This window comes from Pelodiscus sinensis, chromosome 13 (assembly GCF_049634645.1).
Source record: "Pelodiscus sinensis isolate JC-2024 chromosome 13, ASM4963464v1, whole genome shotgun sequence".
NCBI classification, from domain to species: Eukaryota; Metazoa; Chordata; order Testudines; family Trionychidae; genus Pelodiscus; species Pelodiscus sinensis.
Window position 1 is genome coordinate 39,221,383 of NC_134723.1, and position 21,790 is coordinate 39,243,172.

Genomic DNA, 21,790 nt, shown 5'->3' on the forward strand with positions numbered 1-21,790 from the left:
GACTGGTTCAGGCTGAGGCTGACAGTGGGGTGGAAGTTGTTGAAATCTCTGTAAAATTCTTCAAGTGTCTCTTTCCTGAGAGTCCACATGATGATGTGATCAATGTAGCATAAGTAGAGTAAGGGAGCTAGAGGGTGAGAGCTGAGGAAACGTTGTTCAAGGTCAGCCGTAAAGATGTTGGCATATTATGGGGCCATGCAGCTGCCCATGTCTGTGCTGCTGACTTGAAGATCTAAATTGTTTCCAAATCAGAAATAGTTGTGGGTGAGGACAAAGTGGCAGAGTTCTGTAACAAGGCGTGCAGTGGTGTCATCCAGGGATCTGAAGGACTAGTCAACTAGTCGCTCCCACCCTCCCCCTCTTGCTGGCTCTATCAGCTGGCCCCTAAGTTAGCTGCTGTCCCTGGGCTCCATGCAGCACTGGCCCTTTGAAATGCTGCAGGGAACCTGGTGCCAGGCTCCGTGCAGCATTTCAAAGTGGCAGTGCCACATGGAGCCCAGGATCAGTGGGGGACTGATGCTCTTTGGCCCCATGCTCCTTGTAGCGCTTTTGCATTTGAAGTGTAGCAACAGCCCTGGGGCTGCTGCTACACTTCAAAGGTGGAGATGCCTTTATCGACTAATCAAATAGTTGATGCAAATTGCATCGACTATTTGATTAGCCAATTAATCTAAATTTAACATTCCTAGTGTCATCAGGGATGGTATTCCTGCTCACTTAATGAGCACAACTGACAGTCCTGTGCTGGCCTTACTGTGACTACATATATAAGCTTAGATGATAAAGGATAATTCAGGATCTATACAGGCCCATATACAAGGGAGGTGTAAAGGGTGCAAATGCACCCCCCCCCAAAGTCCTGTACTGTAGATCCATGATCCCCCTCCTCAAGTGTGAAGGTGGGGTCAGCCGCTCCCCTATGCTGCTGTAGCGACAGAAACAACAACGCGTCAGAATTCGTTATTAGGGTGTACTGAGTCTGGGGCTCTATTTCCTACAGTGTAAAAGTTTTGAGAAATACTTTTCAAGTCATCTGAAATACTGTTTTGTTCTTAAAATGTGTTTTATAAAAGAATATTTTAAAACAAAGTCAAACCATTCCAACTCGAAACTGAGGTTTTGATCTTACCAATATACTTTTCAAGTTGGATGCAATTTCCTTTTAAAATGGGCATTCCTGCAGAAAGTTTTGGCTACAGCAAAATGAACCCAAGAGTCCTTACTTTCACTATTCTTCTGCGGTCAGGAAATCTGTGATGCCCACTAGAAAAATGTCCCAATGTCCCCTCCCACCCCCTGTGCTGCTCCACATAGGAGATGACAACCTACTATTGCTACCAATTGCTCCCTTGGAGTGGCAGAGTCCTGTTCAGTGGGTCTAAAGGCTTCAGTCTAGCTGATGTGTGTGTTGGGAATATGCTGCCACATGATGGAATTTCCAATGGTTTAAAATTGAGCACTTCTAAATTAGGAAATTCCAGAAATAAGGCTGCTAGTTCATGCTGTGGGGTGTATTCATTAGGACGCTGTCTTTTGTTGTGCAATCACATCATCTTCCTTCCAGGACCCTGGCTTCATTTGGTGCAAAGAAAGGATGGTGCTCGCTTAAGGAGCAAGCTGTTCAATGTTTTGTTTTCTGGGACCACATGCTGAACATGGAGGCCTTTTTCAGTATATATATTCAAGTCCTGCTGTGTAGACAGAATTGGTGATTGTTCTACGTGGGCTTGTAGCATCAGAGCTTCAGCAGGGTGAAGTACATAACAACCCTGTGAGGTAGGAAGGTGCTATTTACAAGATCAGAACGGAGGCTCAGAGATTAGGCTGAAAAATTACCACCAATTTTATTTGTTGTCCAGGACCTGAATTTTCCAAGTACTCTGCATTATAGATGTTCATATGATCCAAGCACAGCTCCTAGTGACATCAGTTGCCACTGTGAGTGTTCAACAGTTCTGAAAGTTAAGCTTGAAGAAGAGATCTGTGTAAACTAGTCTTTCACCAACAGAAGTTGGCCCAATAGAAGGTATTACCTTAATTGCCTTATGTCTCTCAATTCCTCTTAGCGCCTCTTCCCTTTGTTTTGGATTTATTAATGTGGATTTTTTGTTTGTTTTTGTGTTAAACAGTTTCACTGAATGCTGATTTATTTGTATCATCTTTGTTTCTTTGAGAGTTAATTGTCTCATCAGAGCCCTCAAAGGAGATGATAAAGTAAATGAAAGCACCTTTTTTTCCACCCGGGATGGGGTGGGAGGGGAGCGGCATTGCATCAGACTTCAAAGGTGTGAGCGAGTTGTGGACTCTTTGTAAATTGCTTACTTCCTCACTGTGTGAGTCTCTGTCTCTCTCTCTCTCTCTCCCTCCATAATTGCAATATCAATATGTAGTGTAGCATCCTGTTTTAAAGCCTCTGTCACTCACAATAGCATTTATGGCTTGTTTTATTTTCCTCCCAAATTAACAATTTGCTTGACCCAAATATAGCTCAGCTAAGAAGCAGCATTTGATTTTTTTTTTCTTCTTAGTAAGACCTTCTTCTCTTTGCATAATTTGTACAAGCGGACTAACACAGAGATGAAGTCATGCAGTCATGTCAGTAGCTAACAAAGGGTCATTAATGCTACCATAGTTCTCATGATGACCTCATAGTTTTGTCATCGAAACTGCCACATTTGTAAAATGGTATTATTTTTTAAAATAGGAAATCAGATCAAGTGTGCAAAAAGAATTACTTTGCACCAGGGGGACTGAAAAACTTGCCGGACCTTTGGGCAATATGGTCTCCATGGAAACTGCTCAGCCAAGAAGGGCAACGTACTCCCAGAAGGGGTGGAGACTGAGGGAGAGAGATGTGGGTGGTGGCAGCCAGTCTCAGCTGTGCTCGGCACAGGCCAGGCCCTCCCTAGGCAGTCCTCAGAGCTGTCTGGAGCATACCATGCGGCGTTCCAGTAACAATCCAACAGCCCGGGGTATTGGTTGCCACCACTGCCACAGTAACATTGGTGGTGGACTGAAGCCCTGCACTCTTTTCAATTGTCAGGCCCCAGAGCACCTCCTCCTTTGTCTCTCCTATGGGCGTGCTTTACACTTTCTTTATCAAGTAGTGCAGCTGCCTCAGGTGTCTAGTTTTCATTTAGACTACTGGTCCCTCAATGGAACTTCAAATTTATTTTATATAGTGGTATGTGGCTATGATGTACAAATCACTCTTCAATAGAATTAGCTTATTGCAGCGAACTTGGATCCAGGGGATTTCAGTGTAGAGTTTCAAACACTCAAGCAACCATTTAATATAACCCTTTACTACAAATGGAAGTCATATAAGGTTCTCCATTCTTTAATATCAGAGCATGTGCAAGATTGAATTTGGTTACAAGGAAAGATGAGTTATTTGGCAATTTTTATTCCTTAGGAATTCAGCTAGCTGTCATACCTTGACAATAGAGATGAAACAGAGGCATTTTTATATATTTAATGTATAATCTGCATTAATAATCACAGAATACTGATCCAAACAAGCAATATTTAATGTAAAGTTCTATTGATAAACAAGTATCACATGAGTAAGATTAGTTTAAAACACAGTCAGAATTCAATAGGCTTATACAATGGAATATGTATTTTTTACGATGAGCTAACGGACTAATAATTGGTGCATTTTATAGTGAAATTAGTAATTTTTTTTTTTTAGAATTGTTCTCAGGAGTCACATTGAAGTTCTTTTTTAAGGACAGCAGTGTCAACAATGATGGGCTACAATGAGTTTCAATTTAATGCATTCCTTTGCTTAATTCCCATGGTACTTTCCACTTGAACAGATATGACAGATCTTCTGGCAACATTTATGTGAATATAAGATATATTAAATAATATGTAACACTTCAAACCTTCTTTGCTGAGTAGTTTCCATGGAGACCAAAAGCATCCACTGGAAAAAATTTTAAAAAATAAATAAACCAGAGGATCTCTTCTTATGGGATGGAAATATGTGAAACTGGAATTTGAAATGTAGTTTCAGGACTCGAAAATCCCTCTGCTTTGTTAATTACAATAATATTTTCTGTATGAATTTGCCAAGGGTTCAAAAGCTAGAATAAGTAATTTTTTTTATGAAGCTGTTCTTTAAAGCAAAGTGTTGGAAACTTCAAATTCATCCCTCACTGTGCAAGGACCAAGTATGCAGGGATCTTCATGGGAAATTGTGGGGGATAAAATCTATTCTTCCCACCAGTACACAAGCAAGCTACTACTACTTTGGTGTGGTTACTCCTTCCTGTAGGGTAGAATAATGGCTACAACTACTGCTGATGCCTTCCTGCTGGTTCTGCATCAAACTTGTGCACATGAGACCTGGGATCCTGGTGTTTCAGGTTGGGAATAGCAGGCAGCAAAGTATTTCAGCAATAAATGCCTCTTTATCCAGTCATCATCCCTCTTCCCACCACACTGGCCTTATGACACCTGACACAGAGAACCTTTTGGCAACATAGCAAATTGCATCTGATCCACCTACACCTAGCCCTAATTTAGGTTTGACTTATGGCATGGGCCATGCCTCCATGCTTGGGTGAATTTCACTTAAAATAAACCAGGCTTAATAAAAGGAAACTAAAGCATTTGTACTGCTTCATTCACATAAAAGAGCACTCTGAGTAAGGGATGTACGAGACTAATCGACTAGCCGATAAGCAAAAGCTTATTGGATAGTCGACACACTAGTCGACTAGCCGCTTCTCCTCCTCCCCGCTGCCTCTATCAGAAAGAGGCAGCAAGGGGAGGGGAGAAGAAGAGGAGGTGCTGTAGGGAGCTGGCTTAAAAACTGGCTCCCCCCAGCTCCATCTCTGAGGGAGGGGCGCAGGGGTGGCATTCCACCTTTGAAATATACAAGAGGTCACCTCTGGGGCTTGTGTACATTTCAAAGGCAGAATGCCTCGGGGCTTTTGCTACATTTCAAAGTGGAAGCACCCTGATCGACTAATTGAATAGTCGATGGAAAATCCATCAACTAATCAATTAGTTGATTAATCTAATTTTAACATCCCTACTCTGAGTCTCTGGCCTCTGAGTCTAACTTCATTCCTTAGCCTTGGATATGAACTTGCATGATTATATGGCTATGCACAGAGTTGCCTTAAAGTGGACACATCTCATCTCCTTTCAGGAGCATGCTTTTCATTGGGCTTTTGAAAAATGTGAATTCCTCAATCCAATCCCTGATATTAAATCCTTGTTTCTGTTTGTTGGGTAAGTTGCAGTTAGCACAGTTACTATGCCAGCATTATTAGATGTGTGCATACAGGCTTTTAAAATGCCAGTGAATCCTTTTCAATTTAGCATTTAAACATATCAGAAGAGCCAAGCTATCATGTAAAAGGAGAAAAGAGACATTGGAAGAGACTGTTCTGCTTTGTTTAGGTGCTGCTTTTGGAGGGTGAAGGCAAGTGAGAGGGGAATAGTGTCTAGCCACTAATGATTGGTCCCTGACAACATGCAGTAAAATCAACAGTTTCCTAGTAACATTAGGAAGACAAATGAGGACATACTGATAGAAGTGATATTGATGTAGGTGATCTGATTACCTTTCAGACAACTGTGCAAAGAAAAATGAAATATATAAACAGATGGCCAAGCCTTTCGTAAGTCCCGGGTTCTCACAATGTTGCTCTTTATTCCACTGGAACATACCCTTTTAATTTATTTGTAAGCATTTTTTCCTAAACTATACATGCCTTTATATTCAGAACAAAATGAACTACAGTTTTGGTGGGTTTGGTTTTAATGAAACTAATCAAGCATCCATAGCATTATATGGAAGATCAGATTGTCTCATCTAACTTCCAGCTACTGTAGAAAGACCGCCATAAGTCAGTAAGCCATCATAAAGCAACAAACCATCGCTAAGGCTGACAGTTGGGTGGGCAAATATTTCAGTTTGCAGGTTCTTCTTTACGAACAATATTTGCCAGTGTATGGCCTAAATGCTTGTTCTGTTCCTATCAGCCAAAGTTCAGTTCTTGTCTGGATCCAAAGGCCTTTTATTTCAGGCCATTCCCACATGTCTGCTTCTAGCCCCCTTCCCTGTGAGATGCTGAGAGCTAGGCTGGGAAGCAAGCATTTGGGAGCCAGAATTAAAAGTTGAGGTGCTCAGCCTCTGGTTGTGCTTTCTTTTCTTGTACTCTGGCACTCATGGGGGTTGGAAGGAGGTTGCTCTCATTGAATGGTTCGTTAATTAGTCCCCATATCACAACCAGCTACCACCCGTGGTGTCAGCAGCTGCTTCCCAGGACACAGCTCCAACTGGCAGGCTAAATTTTTGTCAGAAGATTTGGAGGTGGGAGGAGCCTGTCCCCAACATACGAAGGGTGCTTAGGTGGGGGAGGCAGAGGAGAACTCTTGGTCAGTGGCTGAGAGTAGAAATGCCAGGCTCCTGGGAAAGGTTGGGGGGTACCCACAGGCCCTCCCAGAAGGGGCCTTGGGCAGAAGAGGTGAGCTGGGGGCTAGCTTCCCACTGCCAGCCCTTTGTGCTGCCAGGGGCTCTGGAAATCATGTAAAAGGGCCCAAAACTCCAACTGCTGCAGTGGTTGCGGTAACAGTGACAGCAAACCAGGGCTCACGGACCCTCATAAATGGCCAGGCTCCAGGGCAGTGGCCTGCTTTATCCCCTCAGGATGGTGGCCCTGCACTGCTGTAACATGATGGAATACATCAGGCCTGACAAGGCACAAAAGATGGCAGTGGCTGTCCGTGGCAGCTAACCAAGGTCCTAGTCTTTGTGACCACGCATGCCTCCCAGCTTCAAATTCAGCAGCTCCAAGACTTCAACTGCCCCCATCCAATGGTCCTCACTTAAAAGGGAAAAAAAAAAAACCTCAGACGCAGGTATTCACTTTTATCACTAAGTCCTGCAGTGACAGGCAAGTGATATTGTGACAGTTACTGATCAACACAGACACGCAGCACATGAAGCTTGGGATCCTGGTGTTTTGGGGTTCGAATGGTGGACAGCAGCAATGCTCAGCAACACCTAGATGACTTCTTTGAGGCAGTCCTTCCTAAAATTTTCACTTCTCACCCTGGTGAGGGAAGGGGGGTAGAAATGGTGCCCTAAATGTTGCCTGCATAACTTTAACCTGTTGGTAGTGTTGTAACCATGCTCATCCCAGCCTATGGGAACAAAAGGCTCCTGAACTCGATGAGGCAAACTGGCTTATTAAACTGCAAGCTGCTCAAGAAAGACCACCATGTGGTCTTCAGCTACCCCAGACTAACACAGCTACATTTCTATCACTATTCACCATGTGGAGGCAGGCATGTGGAAAAGCAGGCAAATTTGTCATACGTGTAACTGCTCATGTTGATGAGCGTTCAACCACCTTCTGGTTTTGAGTTGCACGGAGAATGTTTTCATGAGTAGGGAAGGGAGTAGAATGTCTGAGCTAAATAACTAACAATGATCGCTCATTTTTCTCAGTTCATTTCTATGTCAACCTAGGACATAGAGATGCTAAAAGAAAAGACCAATCATCGTAGCAAATCTTCAATGGGTACCTCACAGACAACTGCCCCATTCGTACTTACTGTGGTTGTATAAGGGGAGGAGGTCCACCTAGCTATCCCAGAAATATTAGAATAGCATTTGAATGTCAACATTAAGTAATAATCCCAGCCTGTTGTTTTTCAAACAATCATACAAACAAAAAGTGGGAGCCTCTATATTCTTATGAGACATTTAATCACGATGCAGCTCCTTGAAGATCAGATTGTACAGCCACAAGAGAATTGTCATGATGTCATCAGCTGAGATGGATGGTTCTACTGTGGAGGGATCATGACATCCTCCACTTTGCTGGATGTTGATTATGAGTGGTAAGATGGTCTCACAGTGAGTCAGTAGGTTTTTTTGGATAATGTTTTCTCCAGGCCTCAAATTTTCTTTTTCTGTCCATAATAGATTAGCTTTTCCATGAACAGTTGTACTAATATATGGAGCCACATGCTTATCATCAATCCTAGGTATTAAAATAAAACATAAGTCAGACATGCAAAATCATGTGATGTCCTGTCCCTTTAAATATTATGGGGCCTCTGTTCTCTTCCCCTTCCTCAGTCCAAAGCCTCACTTTCCTGTTAGTTTGAGTTTTGCAGACAGAATAATGCTACTGCAGCAGACAGCTGTTTCCATCAGCTCCCTCTGCATCTGTTTCTCTTCTCTGCTAGCCCCAGAAATAGAACAGTGAGATCAGCTTAAATCTTGAGGGACTTTTACAATGAAGTTCTCTTCATGTCTTCTGGTTCCTGAGCCTTTGATTGGCATTCAAATCTCATTTTGAAGCTCTTTTTTCATAACCATGAGCGAGAGGGCTAGGGAAGGACTTGCTTTGTTTTTTATTTGTCATCTTTAAAAGCTCAGATTCGGATGCAATTTCTTTCCTTTGCAGAATTTGGGCTCTTAGGAAAAAAACCTACTATTGTGAATCACAATAAAATATGAGCTGGCCACACTGAAACACTGCTTTAAAAATGTATATTAAATTTGAATATACTCAACTTGCAATCTTGTAGCTTTTAGGTTACATGTAAATTTAATTTAAAAGTTTTTCTCCACAAATTCAGGGGCTAAGAATTTACTTTTTAAAATTTTATTTTAAAATGAAAGTTGAAAAACCTCGGGGTCATCTGCAAGAGCTGGGGCCTTAAACAAAAACATGTAATATCTTAAGACTTGTGATAAAATTGCTACAGTATCATCACTGCGATTGCGTTTCGGGTGGGGGGGGCAGGGTTGGGGATTTATTAGAGATTACAAGATGGTTACCATCTTTCTCTTTCTAAGACCACTCCCTTTTCTGCTTAATGCAGATATCTACTGGTAGCATAGCATAACTGCAGCTATATAACATGACAAGGAGGATTTTCATTTTGGTGGATGACTGGATATCAAGCCCTATGAAAGTCATAGGATATCAAGCCTTCTCTATCCCAGCAGTGGCTCCTAATACCAATCATCTTCTGCATTTGTAACTTCCTAAAACTTTCATGTGTCCTGCCATATGTTGTGCTATGATGGAGGGATTTTTTGTTTGTTTTTCCTGACAAGAATTTGTCTGCTTTTATTTGACATATATGAAATTTTATAATAAGCATGAAAAACCAATAAAAATAAAGGATTAAGCTTTTATCTTTAGACATCATTTTATGAAGCATGTGTGCTGAGTAACGTACAATCTGAGACAAAGGTGTGGGTGTCTTACTCCTGTCACCGCAGTGGGCTAAATGTGAGTCTAATGGATAAGAACAGAGGTGACAATGTCGTTCTAAAGTTAGTTTGTTTAGAAGCAATATATGAAATTGCAGCACTGATGGAATATTCCCTTTCATATAAAATGAGAGTGGATCTATATGAGACTTACTTTAATTTACTTAGTCCAGGTCCACACTATGGGGGAAGGTTGGCTTATGGTACGCAATTATATCTACATAAAAAACATTGCTGGATTCAATGTACTGCAAGTGGAGCTTTGGCACAACCCTCACAGCAGGAGGTTGATGGGAGAAATGCTTCCGTCAATGGCCCTTGCTCCTCGGGAGGAGTAGGAGTTCCAGCATCGATGGATGCGCCCTCCGCTTTCAATTTAGCAGGTCTGTAGTAGACCCTCTAAATCGAACTCCAGAAGATTGACTGCTGCAGTGTTGATCTTCAGGGAAGTGAAGACATCACTTTAGAAATGCCTTTAAAAAGAGAAATTGCCTGTGTACTCATAAGCCTAAATCACATAAATTGTTACACAAGGGCAAACCTCTGGACCTTCTTGGAACACCTGAACAGAAGCTGGCTGAGATCGAATAAATTACCCAAAGTAGTTTCTCCATGTCCACAAGAAATATATTACATCCTTTTATTTTAAATTCCTAACCATAACTGTATTGGCTATGTCTACACTGGCAGCTTCTTGTGCAAGAACAGGCATTCTTGCACAAAAACTTGCCTGTTGTCTACACTGCACGAGTGTTCTTGCGCAAGTAAATTTACAGTACAGCGTTGTAAAACAGGGCTTCTTTCAGAAGAGTTTTTCCTCTCCCCATGAGGGAATAAGCCCTCTTGCGCAAGAGCTCTTCCAAAAGAGGGCAGTGTAGACAGGCAACATTCATTTCTTGCGCAAGAAGCCCCTATGGTTAAAATGGCCATCAGAGCTTTCTTGCGCAAGACAGCGTCCACACAGCCATGGATGCTCTTGCGCAAAAGCACATTCCAGTGTAGACGCACTTCTGTGGAAGACTTTTTGCGCAAGAACTCTTCCGCAAAACAGTTCTTGCGCAAGAAGCTGCCAATGTAGACGTAGCCTTTGTGTAATGCTGCTCTGGACAACACAGATTTACCATGTAATGTGTAACAGATCATAAGAACTACGAATTAAATTCCAACTTACACCAAGTTAGAGCAGCAGGAAAAGATACATGAAATCCAATTTGGTCCTGTATTTCATTCTAAGACCTATAAAGGAGCATCCTGTTGTCTCACAAAATGATTGGAGATTCCAACAGATACATTGGTGAGTCTAGACTGCTCTACTTCCATTGAGAGCTGAGTGGCCACCCGTGATTTGTTAGAGCTGGTGGAAAACTTTTTTAGCTGAAAAGTTTTTCACCAAAAAATACTTGCGTTGATGACCGTATTTCCCATGAACGTGCTGACTCTGCTAGAAGTCTTTTTAGCGTATTTTATTTTTTGTTTATGCTTTTGCTTTCAAAATTGAGTAATTTTGATGGATCTAACCTTTTTATTAAAAAGGCATTTCTAAACCACAAGAAAAAACTTTGTTCCAATTCAAGAGAAGGTTTCGAAATGTCAAATACCCCATTGGACAAATTGTTTCCCAACCAGTTCTAATCCATTCAAAATACAGGTCAGTTCTGCTTTTACTTTAAAGGGGAACTGTAGCTCTTCACTTTTAAATTAAAAATGAAGGACCCTAGTTTCAAGCTACTTCAATAAGGCCATGTCCTCCTCTTGATGATGAAATTAAATCTGATGATGTTTGGATGAGTTCAGTGTAGGTTTATCACATCTTCTCCACAAAAGAAACTGAGGGAAGAATGACACTAAACAATCTATTCTTATCCAAAGTGCCTGCCCTCTCAATCACAGGGAAGTGAAGCAGTGATTTTTGGCTGTTGTCTCCTTTCCTCCTTCCCCCTCTGCAATTAGGTCTGTAAATCTCTTTTTTGACAGTTGCCTTAGAGACAGACATGAACTCTGGCAAATATTACTCCTCTTAAACATCTGTATGCATCACTTGTCTGTTGTTTAACTTGCACTGCAGCGGGGCCTGAATTCCTCATGCAGGTCAGGCCCCGTGGTGCTAGGCACTGTATGAACACACAGTTAATTATAGCTCCTGCCACAAAAGACAAAAGGTGGCTGAAGCAAACTAGGGGATGTTAAAGAGGCAGACTGTAGCATGTTTTATTACTGGTGAACTGTGTGCAGAGTTTCTAGCCAGGCCTGCCTGGGGGGGGGGGGGGGGGGAGGGGGGGAGAGAGTTGGTGGGAAGGGAACATCTGCCCCAGGGCCCAGCAATTCAAAAGGGCCCAGCGTTCCTGGCCACTGCCATCGCTATTCTGGCAGTAGCCACAGTTCTGGGGCCTTTAAATCTCTAGAATTCTAGGAGCTGCTGAAGGGCTGGTGGGGGTGGGAAGAGGCTAGCTACAGCCCTGCCCCTTCCACCTGAGACTCCACCCCTTCCACTTGAGGCTCCACCCCTTCTAGGTGTGTGGAGCCCTCCCCTCCCCCACCCCCCATCTGGCTCAGGGGCCTGTCAGTTCTACCCACACCTTGCTCTTAGCCAATTGTTAGCCACAGTTGCAACTAGCTACGGTAGCAGAGGTCAGTTTTCTGTATGCAGTAGACAGAAGTCAGTTTTGAGGGGTGACTTCACAAATCCATAAGGAGTGCCTTAATGGATTTCAGATGGATATTCCTCATAAGGGATGGCATGAGAGGATGCATGAAGGTAGAAGTGGAAGATGTGGACCAATTGGATGTTGAAGGCTGGCCTTGTTGGCAGGCTGAAGATGAGAAATGACCTTGTGTTACCAAGAGCACAACAAAACTGTGAAGGGCTTTGAAAGTTAGAGAATTTTGTGTTTTGGGACAGCTAGGAGAAACTGTCAGGATTTAAGATGGAGGTGGTCTAGTAAGTGAGACAAGTCAGGAAGATACTTTTAGTGGCAGTATTTTGAATGGACTTGAAGGGGGAAAGTTTGAGGGTAACAAAGCTAGAGGGAAAGAGATGGTGGAAGCTTGGACAAAAGCTTTTTTGGAGGATTTTAGAGTTTGCAGTACAGGAGAAATGAGCATTAATTTAATAAAGACAAACATAATATGATAGTAAGTAACCCAAAAAGTGAGACACCACATCCCAGCACATGCTTTGCTAATGAACACGTGCCTTCTCCTTCACTTGTTTTCTTTCAATCTCATGTCAGATTTCCTTCTTTGAAAAACAGTTTCCATAGTAACTGGTGTCAATGGTTTAGGCAACAATGGGTTAGTGGAACAACATGTACAGTAACATTCAGCTCAGTAAATGAATCTTTAAAAAAAACAAGAAGCTTTGGAACTTGAAGAGCCTAGTGTGACCATGCCCATAAAGGGTAAGAAATACAATAATAGAAATACACTCTGCATGTACAATGGTGTATATATGTCACTTTATATTGTTCTAAGATATCCTAGCTGGTGTTTTTGGTACATTCCAAGGTTTTGCTATAAATGGAGCATCAAAGCAAGACTGTGTGAGTAATTCTTACTGCAAACTGTGGAAAAATGTCTCTTTATTGTTCAGCGGAAACTCTTGTTAGCACAAATGTTGAGACTGTCCTGTTGGGGTGGGAAGGGCTGTTTGTAACTTGTGTCATGGAGAGCTCAACTCTTAAGTCTTTCGCTCTGAACATGACACAAATATTGACTAGGAAAATTTCCAGGAAAATGAACAGCTTTGCCCCTTGCATATTTGCATCAAAGTTGCATAAAAAAAAAAACAAATTTAAAAAAAAAAAAAGAAAACCCTTGTTCACAGGCAAAAGTCCTTCTGATAGGGGTAACCACCAACTGGAGGAAAGGATTCAAAAGTCGTTAATGTGGCCACAGGCCACACCTGGAGGAGGAGTTATGATATGTCTACACTATATTCCTCTTTTGAGAGAGGAATGCAAATGCAGCTGAGCGAAATTGCAAATGACGCGTGGATTTGAATTTCCCACGCTTCATTTGCATAATCGAGTCTGGCTGCTATTTCGAAATACCATAATTCGGGATAAAAAAACACCATGTCGATGCGGTTATTTTGAAAGAAACCTCTTCTTTCGAAATAACTCTTACTCCAATGGTTAAGGGTTATTTTGAAAGAAGGGGTTTCTTTCAAAATAACCACATCTACACGGCGTTTTTTATCTCAAATTAGGGTAGTTCGAAATAGCAGCCAGAAGCGATTATGCAAATGAAGCACGGGAAATTCAAATCCGCGCTTCATTTGCAATTTTGCTCGGCTGCATTTGCATTCCTCTCTCGAAAGAGGACTGCAGTGTAGACATACTGTTAGGGAATTAGTTCAGTGTGTCGGAACAGGAGAGGTCTTTATAAAGTACAGGGGTTATAAGCAGTAAAACGAGGGGTTCTGAGAGAGGCTTTAGGTAGTGTTCATGATTGGGAAAGAGGGTTTTAGAGCTGGTGCATCCAGTGAGAGAAAGGGTATTAGGAGGGGTAGGAGGTAATCTAGAGAAGGAGCGGTGGGGATGAGAAAAGGAAAACTCGGAACTGTTGAGCTGGCACCGAGAGTAGAGGGCATGACTGGGTTCCCCTGAGGGACTGGCACTGAGGCAATGGAAGGGATAAACTTCCTAGGACTGCTTGGGAAAGTGGACTTTGCTATCCTGGAGTGACCTGGCCGAAGTTCACGAAGAAGATGCTGTGGTTCCTGGAGCTAGAGAGGGGATGCAAACCACCGGAGGAAAGGGAGATGACACACAAACCACTTAAGGATGTGTTGCCCTCTAGTCCTAATCATCAGAGCATCTAGGAAGAGGAGCCAGCACAGTGGTGAGTGATGTGCCTGTGACAGTAATATTTCCCCCATGTCCGAGTATCGCAATCCCCAGAAATTGTCCTGTACATGAAAATACCTCCATTTGCATGGAATTGGATGAGAACATATAAGAGTTTTTGATGTTTTTCACCTATGATATAATTAAAAATCCCAGAATATCTCAAATGTTGCAACTAAAATAATTAGGTTTACAATTTTTTTTGTGCTTCCTTGATCTCTAGTGAATTGTGGAAATGTATGAGGTCTGAATTTGGCAGACTTAATAACTACAGGTAGTCTTACGTTCTTCGTTATGGGTGAAATTCACCTCTGCCCAAAAGGCCTACACAATAATTAAACACCACTTAAGTTTCTCCAGGAGACCAACTATAGAAGTTCTGATGGGGATGAAATGGAACTTTGACAGGTCCTATGATGCATGCTTTAGATGTACAAAACCAAAATTACCTCTGTTCCCTGGCTTTTAAAAGATGGAATATTTTTGCATATGTAAAACAGAGAGAGATCCATCTATTTGAATGAATTGAAGACAAGAAAAGTACAAATTCTACCTGGATGTTGGGTTTGGTTTTTGTTTGCTTTATAATTAGGATTTTGCTGTCAGTAAAGATGCAGAAGTCACCGGCTGGAATAATTAAAAATCAATTTTGAATGAGCTCAAGTTACCTGCCTACTTGTTTGCTGATTTTAAATAACTGGGAAAATGAAATCTCTCACCATTTGCAAGTTTCTTCCTATCACTAATCCTTTTTCAAAAACAGGTTTGTTTTATGTGAGGTTTTATACACAATGTACCTATAAATTGCAATAACTTTTTGGAATTATGATAGTTATTTGATATCATGTTTTACAGTAGCAGAAACTGTTTTTCCCACTTCTATTTCTGAAACTGAAACGAATACAATCTTTTAAAAACTTTCCTGATTCTGCCCATAACAATGAACAGAGTGGGCCCAATATCACTTCATCCATTTGAAATAGATGTGAGCTGCTTGTGTGTGACTAGGACTAGAGTTTTGCCCAGTGTTTACTGCTAACAAGCTGGCAGAAAACAGCAATAAAGATCAAAATATTCTGGTCTCAGCTGAGAACAGCTATTTTAGTTTTGTTTTAAACATTGTGAAATAAAAAATGTGTTGAAAACCCAGAGCCTTTCCAGTGATTTTTCCTGATTTTAAAATGTCATAGCAAGTCTGTTGCTAACAGATCTCTTCAACACCCTCAGCACGTTCTCTTCTTCTCTTTCAGCTAGTAAGAATAGAATCTAATTTTGGCCATTCCAAGTTTTGTGGCTTAAGATACTAAACCCAGAAGAGAATGAAATTTGCCTCCCTGTAATTAAAATTCACTAGGACACTGCTGCAATCCAAAAAGAACATGAGAATGGCCATATTGAGTCAGACCAAAGGTCCATCTAGGCCAGTATCCTGTCTGACTGTGACCTATACTAGATGCCCCAGAGGGAGGGAACATAACAGATAATCACCATGTGATCCCTCTCCTGCCATCCATTTCCAAACAGAGGCTAGGGACAAAATTCCTACCCATCCTGGCTAATAGCCATTGATGGACCTAACCACCATGAATCTAACTAGCTCTTTTTTGAACCCTGTTAAAGTCCTAGTCTTCACAACATCCTCTGGCAAGGCGTTCCAGAGATTGACTGTGCTGAGTGAAGAAAAACTTCCTTTTGTTTGTTTTTAAACCTGCTGACTATTAATTTCATTTGGTGACCCCTAGTTCTTATATTGTGGGAATAAGTAAATAACTTTTCCTTATTCACTTTTTTCACACCAGTCATGATTTTATAGACTTCTATCATATCCTCCCCTTAGTCTCCACTTTTCTAAGCTGAAAAGTCCAAGTCTTTTTAATCTCTCTTCATATGGGACCCGTTCCAAACCCCTAATCATTTTTGTTGCCCTTTTCTGAACCTTTTCCAAAACCAATATATCTTTTTTTTTTTTTTTTTTTTAAGATGAGGCAACCACATCTGTACATGGTTTTCAAGACGTGGGCATATCATGGCTTTATATAGAGGCAATAAAATATCTTATGTCTTATTCTCTAACTTTTTTTTTAATGACTCCTAATGTTCTATTTGCTTTTTTGACAGCCGCCGCACACTAAATGGATGTTTTCAGAGAATTATCCACAATCACTCCAAGATCTCTCTCTTGAGTAGTTGTAGCCAAATTATACAATATGATGGAGACTATATAGTCAGGATTATTTTTTTCAATATGCATTAGTTTACATTTATCAACATTACATTTCATTTTGTGACCCAATCATTTAGTTTGGTGAGATCTTTTTGAAGCTCTTCACAGTCTGCTTTGGTCTTAACTAGCTTGAGGGGTTTGGTATCTTCTGCAAGTTTTGCCACCTCACTGTTTATCCCTTTCTCTATATCATTTATAAAAAGTTGAATAGGATGGGTCCCAGGACAGACCCATTCCACTCAGAAAACTTGCCATTTATTCCTACCCTTCATTTCCTGTCTTTTAACCAGTTATCAACACATGAAAGGACCTTCCCTCTTATCCCATGACAACTTACTTTACTTAAGAGCCTTTGAGTGAGGAACCTTGACAAAGGCTTTCTGGAAATCTAAGTATACTATATCCACTGGATCCCCCATGTCCACGTGTCTATTGACCTCCCTCAAAGAACTTTAGCAGATTAGTAAGGCATGATTTCTTTTTATATAAACTATGTTGACTTTCTGCCAACAAATTATTCATCCATGTGTCTGACACTTGAATTTTTTTTTTTTTTTTAATATTTTCAACTAGTTTGCCCAGTACTGACGTTAGACTTACCGGTCTGTAATTGCTAGGGCACACCTCTAGAGCCCTTTTTAAATATTGGCATCACATTAACTATCGTCCAATCATTAGGTACGGAAGCTGATTTAAAGGATAGGTTACAGACCACAGTTCATAGTTCCGCAATTTCCCATTTGAGAATTTTGAAAATTTTCCAATTTTATTTGCTTCTCAGCCATGGGTTATTATCCTACATGGTCACCATCTTATGGAAATCTTTTTTTTTTTTTCTTAGTCACAGGCAGACTGTCACTTACTTGCTCCTATCTTTTTTTTTTTTTTTTTAAGAAGTAGCATAATGCCAAAAAACATCCCCCCCCCTTTTTTTTTGTGACTACCAACTAGCTGGAAGTAAACATGTCCAGCTCAATGCTCAGCACCTATACTCCCACTGATTTAACTGAGGCCAGAATTTCATTCCCTAGGATTGTTGGGTCACCTCAAAGCTTTGTTGTGTCTGAGGGTGACACATATACTTATTCGGAGGACTTGTGGAAGCAATAGATATCACCAAAGGGATGAATTTACCCTGTGAAAACCAAGTCCCGGAGAAGTGAACACATTGACCAGGTAGAGATGTTTATTAATTTTTACATGCTTATGAGAAAGATAGGTTGAGGATAACTTTAGGACAGTGGTCACCAGCCAGTAGATCGCGATCTACTGGTAGATCTTGGAGCCTCTGACAGATGATCCTGACTGGTTTGGCCACATGGCTATCAAGTGACACCACTTCAGCTCCTCCTCCCACTGCTGCACATCTCTGGCCCTTTGCCTTGAGCTGTTTCCCCAGGAGCCTCCTGTTTGCTATGCAGGGCAGGGAAAAGAGAGGATGGGTGCTGATGTCAAGGTGCTCCCTTATGTAGTCCCCTTAATAAAGGGGCCTCTGTTTTATTCTAAAAAGACCCTGGGTGCTACAATCCAGACTACAATTCCCATGAGCCCTTGGAACAAAAGAGGTAGGAGGGACTCTTGTGAGAGAGAGGACTGCTCTCTCCATGTGCTTGAAGAAGAGGCCTAGCAGTCTGGGACTCTGCCTTGTACTGTGGAGCCAAAGGGGGAGTCAGGCTGCTGCCGAGGACATTGACCCAGTGCAGGGGCTGTTGGATGCAGCTACTAGATGCCTGTTGGAACTGGGAGTTAGCAGGCTGCTTCCTATAGGCACAGCATGAGGCAGTAAGTTTGGGCCTTGCTGGAAGAGTGCTGCCGGGGACAGAGCTGCTGTTTAGCCTGGACCAAACCCTCACTACAGCTGCAACATCAGCGCGCCAACACAAGCAAGTGTCTGGGACTGAGTCTAAGGGTGTGCACACTCTGGGGTGGAGTAACTGTTGTCTAGCTATATAAGCTTCAGTTATTTTTATGTGTTTTGTTAATGCTATTCCTTGCTAATCTGTTAATCCCTGTGTAGTTAAGTAAAGATGGTTTATTTTAAAGTATTCTATTAGATGTATATGATTTGTAGTTGTTCTGGAATTAGATCCAGCTTTATGTTGGAATGAGTATATTCCTGGAGGCTCTCAAGGCACCAGTGTGTGTACAAGGCCAGCCAGGTGGAGGTACCGCCACTTTACATTCATTGCCAGCAAGGGACTGCAGCAAGGGAGTGGATAGGGCTTTCCCCAGCTAAACACCATCACCACTGGGGTACTCAGGATCTCTTTTTTGGGTTAAAACACCAGGCGCCCAGGCACACCTGTGAGTGTGACCTGCTCCCCAGTAACTCGGGGAGGAAAAAGGGGGTTACATTTTGGAGGCACCGCTGGGATCCCCTTTACCACCTCTAATTTTGCTGCAAGAAAAATTGTCCCTGCTTTCTTTAATAGTGTTGGAGTTATGATTGTTTTCTGAGATCTGCTGGTATTTAAAACCTTGATTTGTGCTACTAAATCTGTTATCGGGTACATCATGGAACCCCTTAAGTTACTGTCCTGGTATAGAGGTGTAGGAGTGCCACCCAGCCGAGCGCTTATGCTGGGTCAAGTGCCCATAGATACTGAGGATGCTATTATCTACCAGGCATTAGAAACTGTAAAAATCTTTGGGAAAACCACAATCTGTGGTCACCGAGGTGACTCAACACCCAGACTGTGTCAGTACTAGTGAGAGCAGCTGCTGATCTTGACCCACAGTGTGTACCCCCGGAAATTGGTATTGTGGGTGAAGATCAGATGAGTTCAAAAACTAGATAGTGGCAGGGAAAGGAAAGTCCATTATCTGAGTCTGGCAGAAATTTTTCATAGAGGAGCTACTGAGCTTGTTTGTAAATAGAAAACATTCCCCTCAGCCATACTAGGAAGTCAGAGCCAGCCTTAAGGACAGGGGAGCAGGGAGGGGGTACCAACTTCTGGGGACACTAAATCAAGGGGCGGGGATTGCACATAATTCAGGAGTGTGTATGTGTTTGTGGTATAATGGTTTTTTTTGTTGTTGTTCTGCCAGTGTGATTGGAGAGCAAACATTTTTCCACCCTGGACAGCAAAACACTTATGGCCAGCTCCTGCTGACAGTGAAAGCATATTAGCTGAGCTCAACAGCTGCAAGAGGCATAAGAAGGAGAAACTTTCTCAAGGGCCTGGGAACCGATCCATGTAGGTCTTTGAAGATCAATATCAATAAAGTAGAAGTAAATAGAACCAGCATCTACTCTGTGTAGCTGTGGTATAATAGGCTGTCGGGGACTAACATCATCGAGCAAACAAATGTCTGAAGTGAGCTGTGCACTGTTGCAGTTACAAGTAGATTTCGGGAGGCATCATAAAAAGACGAGATACCAAAATACAAAAATCACATAAAGCAGAGAAGGCAGTTAGGAGCACAGAGCCAAATGGTATTGCACCTTTTTACCCAAAAGTCTGGTTTGTGGTTCAAAGTAAAAAGTTAGGTGGTAAGGAGAGGGAAGTATAGATAACCCACTGCCTTCCATTATCCATTAGCTTGAGATCTATTTTATTTTTAGGAGCAGACTAGAAAACTGTAACTGACGAGGTAGGCTGGGGTAGGTAACAGAGTTGCTTCCAGGTACATGTGGGTACATCAATTACATTTATAAAAAGAGCATATGTAGGAAATCCTGGATAATAGAGAGGTTGCGAGGCAGAGCACGCCTATGTCCTTTCTGGGTTTATAAGAAATTTGACCTGGATCCCAATGAACATGAGCATCAGGAGCATCTTGCCCAATTAACAGAATATAGCCCAGATATCATATTACATGTGTTACAGAAAAGACAACAGCTCACGATACTTTGTTTGTAACTGGCTCTAAGTGAATCCCTTGGCAAATAAACCATCATCCTATTGACAAGACATGTTTTGGGAGCCAACCGTGTGCAGTTTCTCTTCCTGCAAAGAGGCTAATAGGTTTCTTTGTGTGGTGTCACGCAGCTGGTTCTGATCGGCAGGCCTAGGATGGCCAGCTCTAAATGCCAGTTCCTCTTCTTGTGAGACTTGTCACATTTCTACAATGCTGGGCAGAAAGAAATGGAAGTCTGAAAGGCAGAAACTGCTCTGGGTAATGGTTAATGGTGTGTGCTCCCATTCCAGTGACAACCTCCATGTCTGTATAGGAATGGTATGGCTCTGGCAGCGACAACTTGTGGCCTAGTCCTACATGGCCACACCAGGACACAAGATCTTCACACTATTCTGTTCTCAGCGCAAGCGGACAGCAGGCTACAGCTCATGGGATTGCCTTCCCGCCCTCTTCTACAGAGAGGTGGGAGCAGATGAGTGAAAGCTTGACTGTTCCTACAGCAACTGAGCAGAGAGGAGGGCAGAAATGATGCTACTCAGAACAAGTAGTGGATCCTTCCCATGTTTCCTGCTCACTTCTAGAGGATAATCATTGTGCTCCTCTGGTTCTAATGCTTCCTCCTGCCATAAATGTGGATGGATTAATGTACCTGGCAAGGCGTTAATCCCTGCGTCTCCCTTGGAGCACTGCAATTGCATGAAAACCTACGACTCCACAGTGCAAGGCACAGGAAAGAGACAATTACAAACACTCCACTCCTTTTTCTGCAAGGACATATCGCTGTTGTCAGAAGCCATCCCTCTGAGCAGCTAGATTTGTTTTTCATTTGCCATTTAAGTATTTCCCAAAGTGCTGTGAAGGTGTGTTTCTTGGCATGAGTCCTTGAGCATAACTTGCTACCTTGCATCATGAAGCTGGAAAATATAATCCCAACTGTAGCCCTTCTGCCGGGTAGGCCTGGCAGGAACCAGGGCTGGGTTCAATATCTTGGGGTCAATCTCACAAAGAACCGGCTCGAGCCCCCACCCAGTGATCTGGGAAATTCACGCACCCCTGGGCGCCTCTGAGAGGCAATGCTTCCCCACTCGCAAGCACTGAGTCTGAGTGTAGGGAAAGAACATTTAATGAAACAGAGGAAGAATTCATACGGCATTAGCTTGGAGAAAACACCACAAACAGAGTTCATAACCCAAACATGAGCCCCCACCCCGGCCAAGATTCGCCCGAAGTCCACCGACTCCCCAAAAGTCTCTGTGCCACCCAGAGTCCCAAAGTTCACCCACAGGGTTTCACCTCCCAACCTGGGTAGAAATGGGGGGTGGGGAGATAGATAGGGGGCACCTTATACGAAACTCCGCTACGCTTCACCAGCTGTCTCGTCCCACACCTCTGGACGCTCCGCTGGGCACCTGTCGCCGCTTCTCGCCTGCTGCCGCTCCACGCCACTCCACTGGTCGCCGCTCCTCGCCTGCCGCCGCTCCACGCCACGCCGCTAATGGCCGCTCCTCGCCTGCCGCCGCTCCACGCCACGCCGCTAATGGCCGCTCCTCGCCTGCCGCCGCTCCACGCCACGCCGCTAATGGCCGCTCCTCGCCTGCC

The 21,790-nt window shown here is 42.7% G+C and overlaps 1 long non-coding RNA gene across 2 annotated transcripts in view; it reads left to right on the top strand.

The window, feature by feature from the left end:
* Positions 1-20,197, top strand: part of LOC112546101 (uncharacterized) — a 52,191-nt gene extending 31,994 nt beyond the window's left edge. The window contains exons 1-3 of one of the 2 annotated variants that reach the window (XR_003089732.2): positions 12,572-12,657; positions 17,362-17,506; positions 19,379-20,197. This is a non-coding gene — a long non-coding RNA (uncharacterized LOC112546101). Of the gene's footprint in view, positions 1-12,571; positions 12,658-17,361; positions 17,507-19,378 lie in introns of those variants that run through there. The other variant, XR_012907028.1, reaches the window with a different exon arrangement.
* Positions 20,198-21,790: the final 1,593 nt, after the last annotated feature.